Genomic DNA, 14,835 nt, shown 5'->3' with positions numbered 1-14,835 from the left:
TAACTGAAACCCAACTTTTACCTTGTACTTAACTGATTAGTTTAGTTAACCAAAATTTTTAGTTTGATTTCATTGGATATCATATGTTTTCCATATCATAGTCAAACCCTTTTGGTTTTATGAATACCTTAGTTGGCAGAAGCGAAGACAAAAACGGAATGGAAATGTTCATAAAGAGAGAGAGAGAGAGAGAGATGAGTTCCCAAAGTCAAAATATGTATGATAGTTAAAAGTAATATGAGGTGTAGTCTTCAAAGAATGAGTCGAATTTCATTGATTGTAAAATGATTGTACAAGTTTGAATATATTGGAAATAATTACAAGTATAGAAACAGAGAAATAAGGAAGGAGCTTCAGTAGGAAACTTCCTAAGAGGAGAGTTTCCTTTTTAGTTTGATTGACCTCTCTATAGTAAGAACTCTTTGTATAGTAACTGGTCCTTCTTTAGCAAGAAGACTAGCCTTTTTTGGTAGGAGATCTAGAGATCTCTTTGGTAAGAGTTCTAGAGCTCTCTTTAGTAGGAAGACTAGAGCTCTCTTTGGTAAGAGGAGGAGAGCTAGGGTTGGTCGACTCCTCAATACACCCCCTCAAGTGAAAGTGGGATGGAAGCAGTCGAAGCTTGGACAAAAGCCATTCAAACCGGTGAGAGGAGAGCGGCTTAGTGAAAATATCAGCAAGTTGGTCCTGTGTGGGAAGAAATTGCATTATCAAAGACTTCTTAACAATAAGATCTCGAAGGAAATGAAAATCGACCTCAATATGTTTAGTACGGGCACGAAAAATGGGATGAGTTGCAAGATATGTGACCCCAATATTATCACATTATAGAATTAGTGGTGACTGGATTTTGACTCCCAGATCAAAGAGAAGAGAATGCAGCCATAAGAGTTTCATGGTGGCATTAGCTAGAGCCCGAAACTCAGCCTCTGTACTAGGTCGAGCAAAAGTTGGCTATTTCTTAGCACTCCAGGAGATCAAGTGAGAGGCAAGAAAAATGCCATATCCACCAGTAGATCGTCTATCATCATGGCAGCCAGCCCAATCAGCATCAAAGTAAGCAGCCAATGTCTCCGATGTGAAATAGGGATAAAAAACTTTCTTCTCTATTCAAAATCATTTCTATTCTAAGGCAATTGTTCCTCCAATTCTAAATGCAGGCAGGTCGATTAATATTAACCACCTATTAGGTTGTGCATTGATTAAAATTGTGCTTTCATTGAAGACTGAAGTTGAACCATGGACAAGCAGAGACTTCCAATCACAGAAAAGGAAAGTTTGTGAAGAGAGGCTTCATTGTTTGCCACTCATTATTGCCGTTCGTTGTTCCCATTTCCAAATGCTGAATTTCAGCTCCCATCTTGTAACGAGATTAAGATGAGTTGTTGGAGGAAACTTTGGAATACTGTCTTTAGACAACCACTGATTTATTTACTTAAGGAAAGGATGATCATTAGAGACATTATTAGGTAAATGTCTTCTAAGTGCTCGATGAAATACCTAGTTAACTTTGGCTCCATGTTCACTTGAAAAAAGTTAGTGTAGTCCTCTTTCTTATGTTAAATTGTTTTGTTGATCCTGTCCCTTGTAATGTTGTAGTTCATTTTTCTTTGCTCTTGGCTGATTCCTATCTGTTCATTTTGATTATTACTTTATCTTGCTCTATGCTAGTCTAGTTTTTTGCTTTGTTGATTGCATCCATGCTACTGGTGAAAAACCCTTTTTATCTTTGCCAAAATGATAGAGGATTTACGTCATGGTGCAGTTGATTTTGATTGAAAAGGTATTATTGGGATAAAAAGGAAATGTATCCCATAATATAAGGCCAATTTTGATACAGGTTGGAACCATCTTAACTACTCTATTGAACCTTTATCATTTGCTTTTCACATTGTGATCGGAGCTGGAGGAAAATCATATATCTCATCACTGGACCCATCCGATGTTAAATTGATCGAGTAGGTGTAAGGAGAAAATACTAGGAGTCCTAGGAGGCACTTTTGATGTTGTATAGGTTAACACTCACACATGTCCATTTATAGCAATCCACATGACGAGATTCATTCATTCTGTTATTCTATTCCCCAGTCTTTGTACACAGTAGGCTAAATTTAAAGCAGCCTAGCTCAAGGGCCTGGGCCCGGGCCTAATCAGGTACATGATTTGCATCCCTAATCTGCATGAAAGAGAATTTGATTAGCCCTGTAGCATTAGTCTATGAAATAGTCCATATTTGTAACGAGCAATGTTTTGAAATGTACTCATTCCTCCTAGTGAGGGTACTAAGAAAATGCCTAGAGGTGTAGTGTATGTTTGATATAATTGTACCTTTTAAGCTAGCTTTTCATAATAAGAATATTATAAATAAAAGTTGAAGTATCATTATATCATGTTCCCCATTATATATTAAATTATTAATATAATATAAAGGATGAGAACCCATCAAATTTGCTTATTGTAGTCCTAGGTTTAGGTTTGGGCTAGCTCTTAATTGGATAAGAGTGGCCTTAGCTTGAATTAGGGAACCAGGATGAATTAATAAAATTTATGAAGTCCTTGAATTGATTGTTGAAAGTATTTGGAATGGTATGATCCCCCATTTATCTTCTTGGCTACTTCTCCAATAGCAATAGAGATAACTCTTTGAAGAGTGAGTGGACACCGGAGATAGCAAGTTATCAGTTTTCTTTAGAAGTCCCAAAGGTCGGATCCTGGAGGATCAGTAAATAGAACTTTGTTGACAGCATAGGGGAAAGGCTTAATCTTCCTTCCTTTTTTTTTTGACTATTGGGATTGATTGTGAAGTAAGTACCCCCTAAGGGAAAGGTGGTTATTGTCTAGGACCATAGCAGGTTTGTCCCTCTTAACCTAAAAGTATTCCCCTTTGGTTGGATGATATATAAGAAAGATGAGTTCTTTGAGGACTTCTTCCAACCATTAGTTTGCTGATATGTTGTTACCACAAACAAGAGGATCTTGCCAAGTAGTCAATGTTGCACTTTTTCTCTGTAAAACATATACCATTACTCCTTATGTTCGCACATCCACCCTTTTTATGTTTTCAATATGAAGATTGTAAGCAAAAACTCTATTATCATTCTTTTATTACATATTTGCATTCTATATTAGCTTAATATGAGATTGAATCAATATCTTACTTTTTTAATGGATGCATCAATCTTTTAAGTTTACAAGATATCTTTTTTATGATTGACTAATCAGTTCCTTGACATTGACTATTCACTCCATTGCCTAGGGAGCTCAAAATAACTAGTCATCACTCACTGAATTGACAACACTTGGACCTGGCTTGTGCATATATAGATTATATATTAAGTAGATGATAGAAGTCCTACCTTTTTGTATTTATTTCTTTCTTATGTTTAAGTGTAATACCTTCAAATAGTATGTCTAAACATGTTATTTACAAGACTTATTATTAAATAACTTGGTTTGTTAGCCCAATCAAGTTTATTATGAGTTTCTTATAAAACAAACTACAAATTTTCACTCTTGTGAATTATAACCGGGTCTTATTAGGTCAGATCCAATAAGCATGATCAATGGTAGCATTGGTTCTTGGCCTCTTACTGACAGACTCCATAGGGTTTGGTCAGGACTGGGTCTATTGAACCAACCCATTGACATGTCTAGTTGGTGGTGAATTAGTGAATTTTTACAGGACAAGACATTAGGAGAATGGTACTAGATCAGACTGCATTTGATTGTACCAAAGTGCTTCAAAATGTTTGGATAGTTTACAGGGTCTTGTGCACCAGAATTTTGTTGTTTTCCTGTAATTTTATATAGATTTGAGTATGTGATTAGAGATAGATTCATGAGAAATAAGTTTGAGTTTCTGCACCCTTTTGGGGAAAAAGGTAAAGGGAGAAGGGATAATTGATTCAATATTATTTTCATAATGCTTAAGCTAGAATGCACATTTTACAGTTCTATCTACTAGCTGAAAATAGGCTACTTCTAGAATCAATGTGGTCCTTCCTTATTCTTTTGGATAAATGTTTGCAAAATCAACATTTAAAGGTTTTGTGATCATGTTGGTGGTAACATCTAGCTTTAACTCCAAAGATTTCTAATCTGGAATAATTTGGTTCCAATAATTTGGATCAATAACATGAGTCAGATGTATGAGCTTACTAGTGTTATGTAGCACCTGACATATATATGTATTTTCAGCCTAGAAATTTTGCATCTTCCATCTTGCCAAAAGGGGCTCAACATTCAGTCCATAGTCCATACATTCAAGTTAGTTAAGAAAATTTAGCTATTTGGAAATAGAAAACCCTTTTCTCACTTTATGTGGAAAAATTGGAATTCCAGTTACTAGCTAGATGGCTTAGGACAAGATTCCAAATGAAAATGGGTTGTTGTTGTTGTTTAGTGGGTACTGAATATTTGCCAATTGAAAATATCCATAACAGAATGACTATTATTTCCTACACCACTACTCCCGTGAAAGAAACTCAAAACTAATTAACAATCTTCTAAATTCATATATGATACATATCTCTAGATATTTGGCTTCATTTGTTAATTGCTATTGGAATCCCCTTACATTAAACCTACCTTTCAGCTTTTTCTATGAGAAATGTGGAATTAGTGCTTCTGTGATACAACTCTAGTTGTCTATATTCTTGTAGTTTACAAAATGAAAACATCATGCATTTACTAGGTCTTAGACTATTAGGGTGGCTTTGATGTTTATGTTCCTAAAATTTATTTTCTTGGTTGAAGAATGAATTGTATTGCATGGTTTTGTCGTATGACTTTCAGTGCATTGTAGACTTCTCCAAAAACTGTTATTTCAATGGATGGAAGTCTCACTAGAGAGGAGAATTTGAACTCTCTCTTCCACTTCCAGTTCCAAATGGAGGCTGAGAAGGTATAGGTTCTCTTGGTTGCATCTTGGAGCTTTCATGTTTACCAATTAAGTGATTGGAAGAAACTAGAAACGTGACTGATTATCAAAATCATATCTATCTAATAAGAAAGTTGTCAGATTTTTTGGTATATGGGTAAGAGGATCTAGCATTCAAAGTTGCATGATTGGTCCATAAATTTAAAGAAACCGAGCGTAAATTGTATGACCAATAAATGGCATCAAATGAACAGAAATTACCTGAGAGGAATAGATTATGCATTACTTAACAAGGAAAGACAAAATTATCACAAATTCCATAACAGAATTACTTTTAGATTTTCTTTGTTTTGTGTCTATATGTTGCAATGGTCAAGGTGAGTCTAGGATCCAGGTGACTGGCCTACTTTGGTGTTGCTTAGGTGATACTTTTATACAAAAAGTTTGGGTAATTTAGCTTGGTGTGGCTTCATTTAAACCTGACCTAGTCCAGCTATTGCGCATCAGGCCTGGTCAATCTTATATCTGTATAAGCCTGAGCTAGGCTGGGATTGCATATAAAACCTTTGCCTGGGATTAGAAATTTACAGGTTGGATGGGCGGGGCTTTTTGGGACTTGCTAACAATGATCACCCCTACAAAAAGATTAAGGGATTGAGTATTTGTTATGCTGAATTTGATTTGTAGAGCAAAAGAATGAGCTATTGTGTGGAAGACTGTTCTTCTGGTAATCTGGACTATTTGGAATGAGAGGAACTTAAGGATATTTGAAAATAATTATAAAACTAGGTCGAGAGTTTGAGCCTTTCTTACCCCAAGTTTAGAACCCTTTGTAATTCTGATTTATGGGGACGCACTACCCCCCGTCTTGTGTAGCCCCTCTTGGTTTCTATAAAAAAAAAAAAAAAAAAAAGTAACTATAAAACTGAAGATACACTACCAGCTAAGTTGAAGGCTAGAATTTTTTCTTCGGCTGGTGTGCATATCTTGTTCTAAAGGAAATTCTGACTCTTTTTTCTTTTCTTTTTTGTTAAAGGAATATGTAAATCAATAGATGTAAAGTTGCATGGTGTATATTACCACCGTATAGTTCTTTGTGTATATATTGCGATTGTATACTTTTGGATATTTTCTTGAAATGTAGTCAGGGTTGAAACCCACATTTTGGATATTTGCTTTCACATAATATATCATTTTGGATTTTATATCACTAAAAGTGTGATTTCTAACGTATTTTTTATTATTTTCTTATAGGTTGAACATGCTAAAGGAGGATATACTTCACACATGCGGATGGAGACAAATTTGATCAAAATTTTCACATGAAATATTTTTTATCGAGTTTCTTGTATGCAAAACCTTGAATTTGTAATAAATTTTAAACACATGGATGTATTAAAGCACCTTTGAAATGCAATTCATTTTTTTATTGTATTATCTTTTATTGGAATTTTGCATTCAAGTACCATCTTATATTATGAATGAAATAAGTTGTGTTTGTATTCAATACAGGAAAAACACTTCAGAAAATCAATGAAAAAAATTCCAGGATACAATCATCAACCATAGATTAACAATTTTAGCTATGGATAGTTAAAAATCATAGCTATAGATTTATAATTTTTTTATACCAATTTCCTAAAGGTCCTAAACCGTAATTATAGGTTTTCATTTTTTGGCTACTTACAATCTATCCGTAGTTATACATTTATACTTTTAGCTACAGTCACCTTGTACTGTAATTTTAGATTTATATTTTTAGCTACGGACGTTAAAAATCCGTAGCTATAGATCCAAATTTTGTAGCTACGGATATTTCGAAACTAAAACTATAAAATGAATCGTAGCTAAAAAGTCAATTTTGTAATTATGGTCAACTAAAAATGCACATACAATTCGTAATTCAGGCTTTAGCTACAAATACAAACTGTAGCTATAGGTTAGTTTTAACTACAGCTTCTATCATCTGTAGCTATTATTTATAGCCACCATGACAACAATTACTATTTCTTGACCATAGTTAGTTTGCAGCTATAGTTTAGTTTTAACTACGAGTTCTATCATCAGTAACTATTATCTATAGCCTCCGCGACAACAGCTACTGTTTCTTGACCGTAGTTAGTCCGTAGCTATAAACCTATAGCTACGGTTATTTGCATCTATATCTACAATTTTGGTTATAGCTATAGGTCCATTTTCTTGTAGTGAGTTGTGCCAAACAGTTATTGAATAGGTCTGGTGCACCGAATGAAGGGATGAGAGATCCATCCTATGGACGCCCAAAGATTGCGGAATAAGGGGTGAATTTCAAAAATTTTATCTCTCCCTTCAACTGGGAATCGTATTCCCCATTTAGAAAATCATATTTTCAATGATCAATCTTGAACCATAAACTGAACCAGATCTGAACCAAAAGGAGTGGGAGAGGATTATACCTGATACGGAGAAATACTATCTCCCAATGGAGGTGTTCACGCCCAAGGAAGGATCCAAAATCTGCTCCCACTGAAGATGGCGCAGTGCAGGGTGGAGCAGACTCAGCAACGTTCTTCAAAAGAACTTGATCCTTCGTAAGGATCAACTGGACGACTTGAGTACAGCTCCAACCAATCTTTTCACAAAAGATTGAAATCAAGATCCAATCTTGATTGCTCCCAAGAACTGGAGATCGAACTGAAGGAATGGCAAAAGCAGGAAGGTAGCGGCAGGAGAGAATTCGCAGTATGTAGGAAATCTCTCAATCTCTCTTTCTTCAAAGAGAAGAATGCTATGGATGTTGTTGTGTAGTAGGCTGCCGCCCCCTTCCCCTTTTATAATCTCAAAGGGATCAGCTCCTAATCAGATTAGGAGTTGCTAATCCAAATCATATTTGGGTTAGAAGTCCCTTAGTAATAAGGGATAATCCTTATCTTATCTGCAAATCAGATCAGCTGTCTCCTAATCTAATTAGGAGGTTTCCAGATGTAAATCTTATTTAGATCTTGGACTCTCTGAGTGGATAGGGTCTAAGCCCAATCCTTTTAGCTGACTCACTTCAGAATTCGCCCCCTTTAAATGACTGATCAAATCAGCCCAGTTCGAAATGGGCTTAAGGCCCATTAAGGTTATGTACTCAAAAACCTTCCAAATTGCTGCCCAGTTGGGCTTCCTTGTATGGCGTGGGACCCAAGCATTGATCTACACATCAGCCACATGGGTTCAGCCCAGCCTTTGTTACAAAGCATGGCCGAATGCACTGCTGAAGATAGTGTACCCCCTGAAACCCATCAAATGAGCTCTATGGGCCCAACACTTACACTAAGTGGTCCCTGGGCCAAGCCACCTTGTAACACCGAGGGACTGTGGGCAGATGCAAGATTAGCCCATCAGGTGTTATCCTCAATGGTCTTACACTTAACCTCTCAGCCCATAATGATCATACACTGCCCGACAAGAGAGGACCTCTCCCTCGGCTGCAAGGAACAGTGTTGCACTCTCCACTTATATGGATCCCGGGAATTAAAACCTTCTTGCAAACAATTTAGAAACCATACATATATACTTTTATATCTTATATAAAATATATTTTGCAAAACAAATCTCAACGGTTGAAATCGGCTGCCGGCAGTCTTGGTTTCCATCAGTGAGAGTGCATCCCCGATCATTACCTTTGTCCGACAAAGGGGCTGATCCTGTCACTATGATCACCCACTCAGATGAATTCTCGGATTGTCCCAACATACCCAGGTTTTGACCCCCGCTAAGGATCTCACTGATTGGTACATCAAAGACAGCCCAATCCGACACCTAGTGTAGTATCATAATCGAGTCTAGGGGTCGGGTGTAACTTTCCAGTTTTGCCCATCAATCTCCAAGGTCCAGGGCAATACTGGAAATCTGGTCCAGTTCAAAGATTCAATTAATCCTACACTGTATGTGCCTAGGGTCTCACCCTGGCAGCTGAGACAAGCCACCCCAACCGACTTGGTGGCACTACAGTGTCAGCCTTGTCAGGATAGGTCTCCCCAGACCGACCCACTGGCTGTGAACATTCTAAACTAACACGAGTCTCATTAAGTGTCCAGTTTAAGGGTATTACATAGAAACATACCAAGGGAACATGAATCAAATATGTATCTTTATTCATTTACAATAAACTCATAAAGTACATCATTCTGATTGAAGCTAAGGGCATACAAAACTGTCTAACAGCTCCCACTTGCACTTAGGTCCAATCAGGTACTAGCCGGAGTCCCATGCTTTCCACATGTTTCTCAAACACTTTCTGTGATAGTGGCTTTGTCAATGGGTCTGCTACATTTTCCGCTGACGCTACCTTCTGAATCAGGACGTCCTCTCTACCAACAATCTCCCGCAGTACGTGGTACTTCCTCTCGATGTGCTTCGACTTCGAGTGGGCTCGTGGCTCCTTAGCCTGAGCAATGGCTCCATTGTTGTCACACAACAATGGGATGGGTGATGTGCTGGATGGAACAACTCCCAACTCGTGAACGAACTTCTTCATCCACACAGCTTCTTTGGCAGCCTCACTTGCGGCAATGTATTCGGCCTCGGTCGTGGAGTCTGCAGTGGAACCCTGTTTGCTGCTTTTCCAGCAAACAGCACACGATCCTATCGTGAAAACATATCCAGAAGTAGACTTTCTATCATCTGGGTCTGACTGGAAATCGGCATCTGTAAACCCCTGGATCTGTAGTGAGCTACCGTCGAACACCAGACAAAATTCTTTTGTCCTTCGAAGGTACTTAAGTATGTTTTTCACAGCAGTCCAATGCTCCTGCCCTGGGTTGGCCTGAAATCTGCTTACTACACTCACTGCCTGAGCTATGTCAGGACGAGTGCACAGCATGGCATACATGATGCTCCCTACGGCTGAGGCATAAGGAACGTCTTTCATGCCATCAATCTCCTCAGACGTCTTGGGAGACATCTTCTTGGAGAGAGTGACTCCGTGCCTGAAAGGAACATTTCCTTTCTTGGAGTTTTCCATGCTGTATCTTTTGACTATTTTGTCAATGTAAGCAGATTGGGATAATCCTATTATCCGCTTCGATCTATCTCTATAGAGTCGAAGACCCAGTATATAGGAGGCTTCTCCAAGATCTTTCATGGAGAATTGCTGCGAAAGCCATACTTTCACCGTAGTTAACATTCCCACATCATTCCCAATGAGTAGAATGTCATCTACATACAGAACCAAGAAGGTAACCTTATCCCCACTGTACTTCCTGTAGACACAGGGTTCATCCGGATTCTGCTCGAAGTCAAACGATTTGACAGCAGAGTTAAAACGGATGTTCCAACTTCTAGAAGCTTGCTTAAGCCCATAAATGGATCTGTTAAGTTTACATACCATGGTTTCCTGACCTGTAGCAACGAAGCCTTGCGGCTGCTGCATATAGATATCTTCAGCAAGATCTCCATTCAGGAATGCAGTTTTGACATCCATCTGCCAAATCTCATAATCATGGTATGCTGCTACAGCTAGCAGGATCCTAATGGATTTAAGCATGGCCATAGGCGAAAAGGTTTCCTCATAATCAATGCCCTCTTTCTGAGTGTACCCTTTCGCCACCAGACGAGCCTTGAAGGTCTCAACTTTACCATCGGGGCCCTTCTTCCTCTTGTAAATCCATTTGCAACCGATTGCCTTTACCCCGGAGGGCGGATCTACTAGAGTCCAGACTCCATTGGTCTCCATTGAGTCCATCTCTGCCCTCATGGCCTCCACCCACTTCTGGGAATCTATGTCCAACATAGCTTCCGCGTAAGTCACGGGATCCTCCTCACTAGTCAAGGTTTCCACCAGGTAACTATCCTGGTCATAACCATAACGGACTGGTGGCCTGGATGCCCGAGTAGATCTTCTAAGTTGGTCACTACCTGGAACTTGTGGGACATCTCCCACTGCTCCTGAGCTCTCCTCATCAAGAACAACTTCCTGACGATGGGTGTCCAGGATATAGTCGGTTTCCAAGAATTGCGCATTTCGACTGCAGAACACTTTCTGCTCACTTGGGTCATAGAAAAGGTAACCTACAGAGCCTTTTGGGTAGCCTACAAATAGGCAACGGCTAATCTTAGATTCCAACTTGTCTGCACTCGTTCTTTTAACGTGTGCTGGACAACCCCAAATCTTCAAGTGTCTGACACTTGGTTTCTTTCCGGTCCAAAGTTCATATGGAGTATTCGGAACCGATTTGGTTGGAACCCGATTCAGCACGTAAATCGCAGTCTCTAATGCGTAACCCCAAAAGGATGTGGGTAACTCTGAGTGTATGAGAAGCGACCGGACCATATCTAATAAGGTCATATTCCTCCTCTCTGAAACACCGTTAAGTTGTGGTGTAGCAGAAGGAGCTAATTGGGATACTATCCCATTGTCCTTTAAGTAGTCCCTGAATTTGTCAGAGAGATATTCGCCACCTCGATCGGATCAAAGGGCTTTAATTTCTCTCCCTAACTGTTTCTCGACCTCTTGTCTAAACTCTTTGAACTTTTCAAAGGATTCAGACTTGTGTCTCATTAGGTACACGTAACCATATCGTGAAAAATCATCTGTGAAGGTGATGAAATACACGTGTTGATTTCGTGTCCTAACACTCAGGGGACCACATACATCAGTATGTATTAGGTCAAGTGTGCCTGTACATCTTTCAGGCTTACCACTAAATGGCCGTCTCGTCATCTTGCCTTGTAGGCAAGGCTCACAGGTGGGAAGATCTTCTACAGCTAGAAAATCCAAAGGACCATCCTTTACCAACCTTGTGATTCGGTCAACACCGATGTGGCCAAGTCGGTAATGCCACAGACACGTGGGATTAACTGTATCACGGGCTCTCTTCTTGGGGTTTTCAACCGACGTAGTTTCGGTTATGTTAGTTTCTAGAGAAGGATGTAGAACATAGAGACCGTTCTCCAGTTCCCCGTATGCGATGAATCTGTTGTTTCTTTTAATAGTAATCGTATTACTAAAGAAGACAGAATAACCATCTGCACACAGTTTTGAGACAGAAATCAAATTTCTTCTTAAATTTTGTACATAAAGACAATCTTTTAGTACAATTTTTCCTTCTCTAAAATATAATTCCACGGTTCCTATGGCCGGGGCTGCAACAGTTGCAGTAGTCCCCAAGTAGAGTGTGACTTCTCCTTCACTCAGCCTTCTGCTTACCTTGAACCCCTGCAGTGAGTTACACGCATGAGTTGAAGCCCCGGAGTCAATACACCAGGACGCAGAAGCTACCAATAAATTGGTTTCTATAACACAAGTTTCGAAGTTAACTTTCTTGGATTCCAGATAGGCAGGACAATTCCTTTTCCAGTGGCCGGTCTTCTTGCAAAAATGACAGGCATCTGATGCCTTGTCCTTCCTCTGTTTCTTGGGTTTGGCAGCCTTTTTCTGGGGCTTTCTCTTCGCCTTCCTTTTCTTGCCCGATTTGCCAGTTTCAACAAGCATGGCAATGGGCTCATCCTTTTTAATCAATTCTTCGGCCCTCTGCAACATATTGCTGAGTTCCTGCAAGCTGACGTTCAGCTTGTTCATGTTGTAATTCATGATGAATGGATTAAAGGATGGAGGCAGAGAGTTGAGAATAGCATCGATCTGAGTTACCAGATCCAGCCCGGATCCAAGAGCCTCCAGTTCGTTGATATAGCCCATCATCCGGAGACAATGGTCGTGAACTTGTTGGCCCTTGGTCATTTGCGCGGTCATGAACTGTTTCAAGACCTTCTGCCGAGTAGAATGATTCTGCTCTTCGTACATTGTCCTAAGACTGTCCAATACGTCCTTAGCAAGTTCGATCTGATCGAACTACCTCTGAATTGGATTGTCTAAGGAGGCAATGATATAGCAGCGGGCAAGGGAGTTTTTCTCCTCCCATTCTTGGTATTCTCTTCTTTGGGCCTCAGAAGCCCTATCCCCCGGACGATCCGGGGCAGGATTCTTGGCTACCTTGTCAAGTTTTTCAGAAGCAAGGACCAGCATAAGGTTCCTATACCAGTCAGCATAGTTTGGGCCTTTCAACTTGTTGTCATCAAGTAGCTTTGCAAATGATCCGTTTGCCATTTTCTGATAAAAAAGCAAACATCAGTCCACGACCTAATTTGATTCATGTTCATTTCATAGATATGGATTTTAATCTACGATCCATTTCCATTTATTCATCTCTGAGATTTCCCTCCTTTCTCAGTGACGGAGACTACGGGTTGTCTCTGGAAATGTGGGAAATCACATAGGGTGCATGAAGCCAACTGTTTCAGCTACATAACCCCACCACCTTTCTGTGAAGGATCATATCCACTCATCATATGAGTTTTCCCTTTGGCCTCTGTCAGACAAGGTTCAGAGCCGTTTTCAGGTAAACCTTTCTGTCCAGTGAGTGCTTACCCATCATATTCGTGAACGCCAAGGTACCGTGAGAGAGTTCCCATTTTCTGGTGAAGCCCCTCCCACATCGGTCTATGACGCCCCTATCATCTTATGAAACACTTAGACAAGCCCAACAGCAAATGGATAGCCCATTTTCTGGTGCGTTTCCTCATTACTGAAGGACCCATCCTTGTGCTAATGATGGAAGGCCTTTAGAGAGTTCATCATATGAATCTCCCTATCACATGCACTCATATTATCTGGAGGGAATAGATAATTACGCCCTAGTTTTATCTTTAGGTCAAACCAAAGTGGCTCCCACTGACTTTCAAAAAGCCAGATTTTGGTGGGCCTAAATCGGCTAGGGTTCCGCACGAGACCTCATGATGAGGTGTGGGGCCCACCACTGAGGGAGGTCATCCAATGACCAAAAGGGACACCATGGCAATGATGTGTATTCAGCCATGGTGTGCGAAAGAGCCACTGTCGATTGAGCGTGGGCCAAGTACTTATGGCCCATGTACGTAGCAAATCGCACATCCATACATCACATGCAGGGATAAATTGATCCAATCAATTAATTATTTGTAAAGCCCATTTGAAGCCCATTTTAAATCCGTAATATTAACCATTAACATTATCTAGGTATATGGGCCGAACGGTTCAACCCATATAGCTTTAAGGGTTAAGTGGGCTTTTAGCAGTTTTAACTGTTTAAAACTGGGACTTTACAGGTTGGGCCGAATTAACCATTCAATTAAATATCAATCCTTAGGCCCATTAGTGGGAAAATTAGGGCTGACTTTCAGCCTTGATTAAACCCTAGATTCGGTCCAAACAGTTTGAACCAATTTTGGTTCGAATGGGTCTAGGGTTTGATTTTTAATTAAATCTTTAATTCAAGAAAATAATCTGAAATTAATTACTGATAAAAGAAAAGCAACAATCAGTAAATCAGGGCTGTTCGCACAATCCATCCTGCAAAACAGAGGTTAGATCACAGAATGCAGTTTCACAAACTACAAATCGCAGATAGCGATTCTCCCATCTGCAAAATCTTCTTCTCTACGAAATCTCCCTTTCTGCGCCGCCATCTTCGATCCAAAATTAAAATAAATAGAAATCCTATTTCTATTAATAATTACAACAGATCGAATACCTATACATTGAGTCTAGAAAATAAAAAAAAAAATATTTACAGACCAAATGTAATAAATAAATCAAGAAACTGCAAATCTTGCAGGTTCCCTGCGCAAACCAAGATTTCGATCTCCTCTTGTATGAACAACCCATAAATCAAGAAAATCATAAAGAACAATTCTAAATAATAATCAGATTTATATAAAATTAATTTCAGATTATTCGCCCATTAATTTTGGGAACAAAATTTCCCAAAACCCATATCTGCGCAAATCGGGTAGAACACCTTCTGCCCATTTCGCAGGTTCAGATCTGAAACAAATTGGCTCAAGATTTGAACCATCCCTCTGATACCACTGAAGGGATGAGAGATCCATCCTATGGACGCCCAAAGATTGCGGAATAAGGGGCGAATTTCAAAAATTTTATCTCTCCCTTCAACTGG

Source organism: Nelumbo nucifera, chromosome 1 (assembly GCF_055504915.1).
Source record: "Nelumbo nucifera cultivar China Antique chromosome 1, China Antique-T2T, whole genome shotgun sequence".
In the NCBI taxonomy this organism is placed as follows: Eukaryota; Viridiplantae; Streptophyta; class Magnoliopsida; order Proteales; family Nelumbonaceae; genus Nelumbo; species Nelumbo nucifera.
This window is presented reverse-complemented; position numbering follows the sequence as displayed.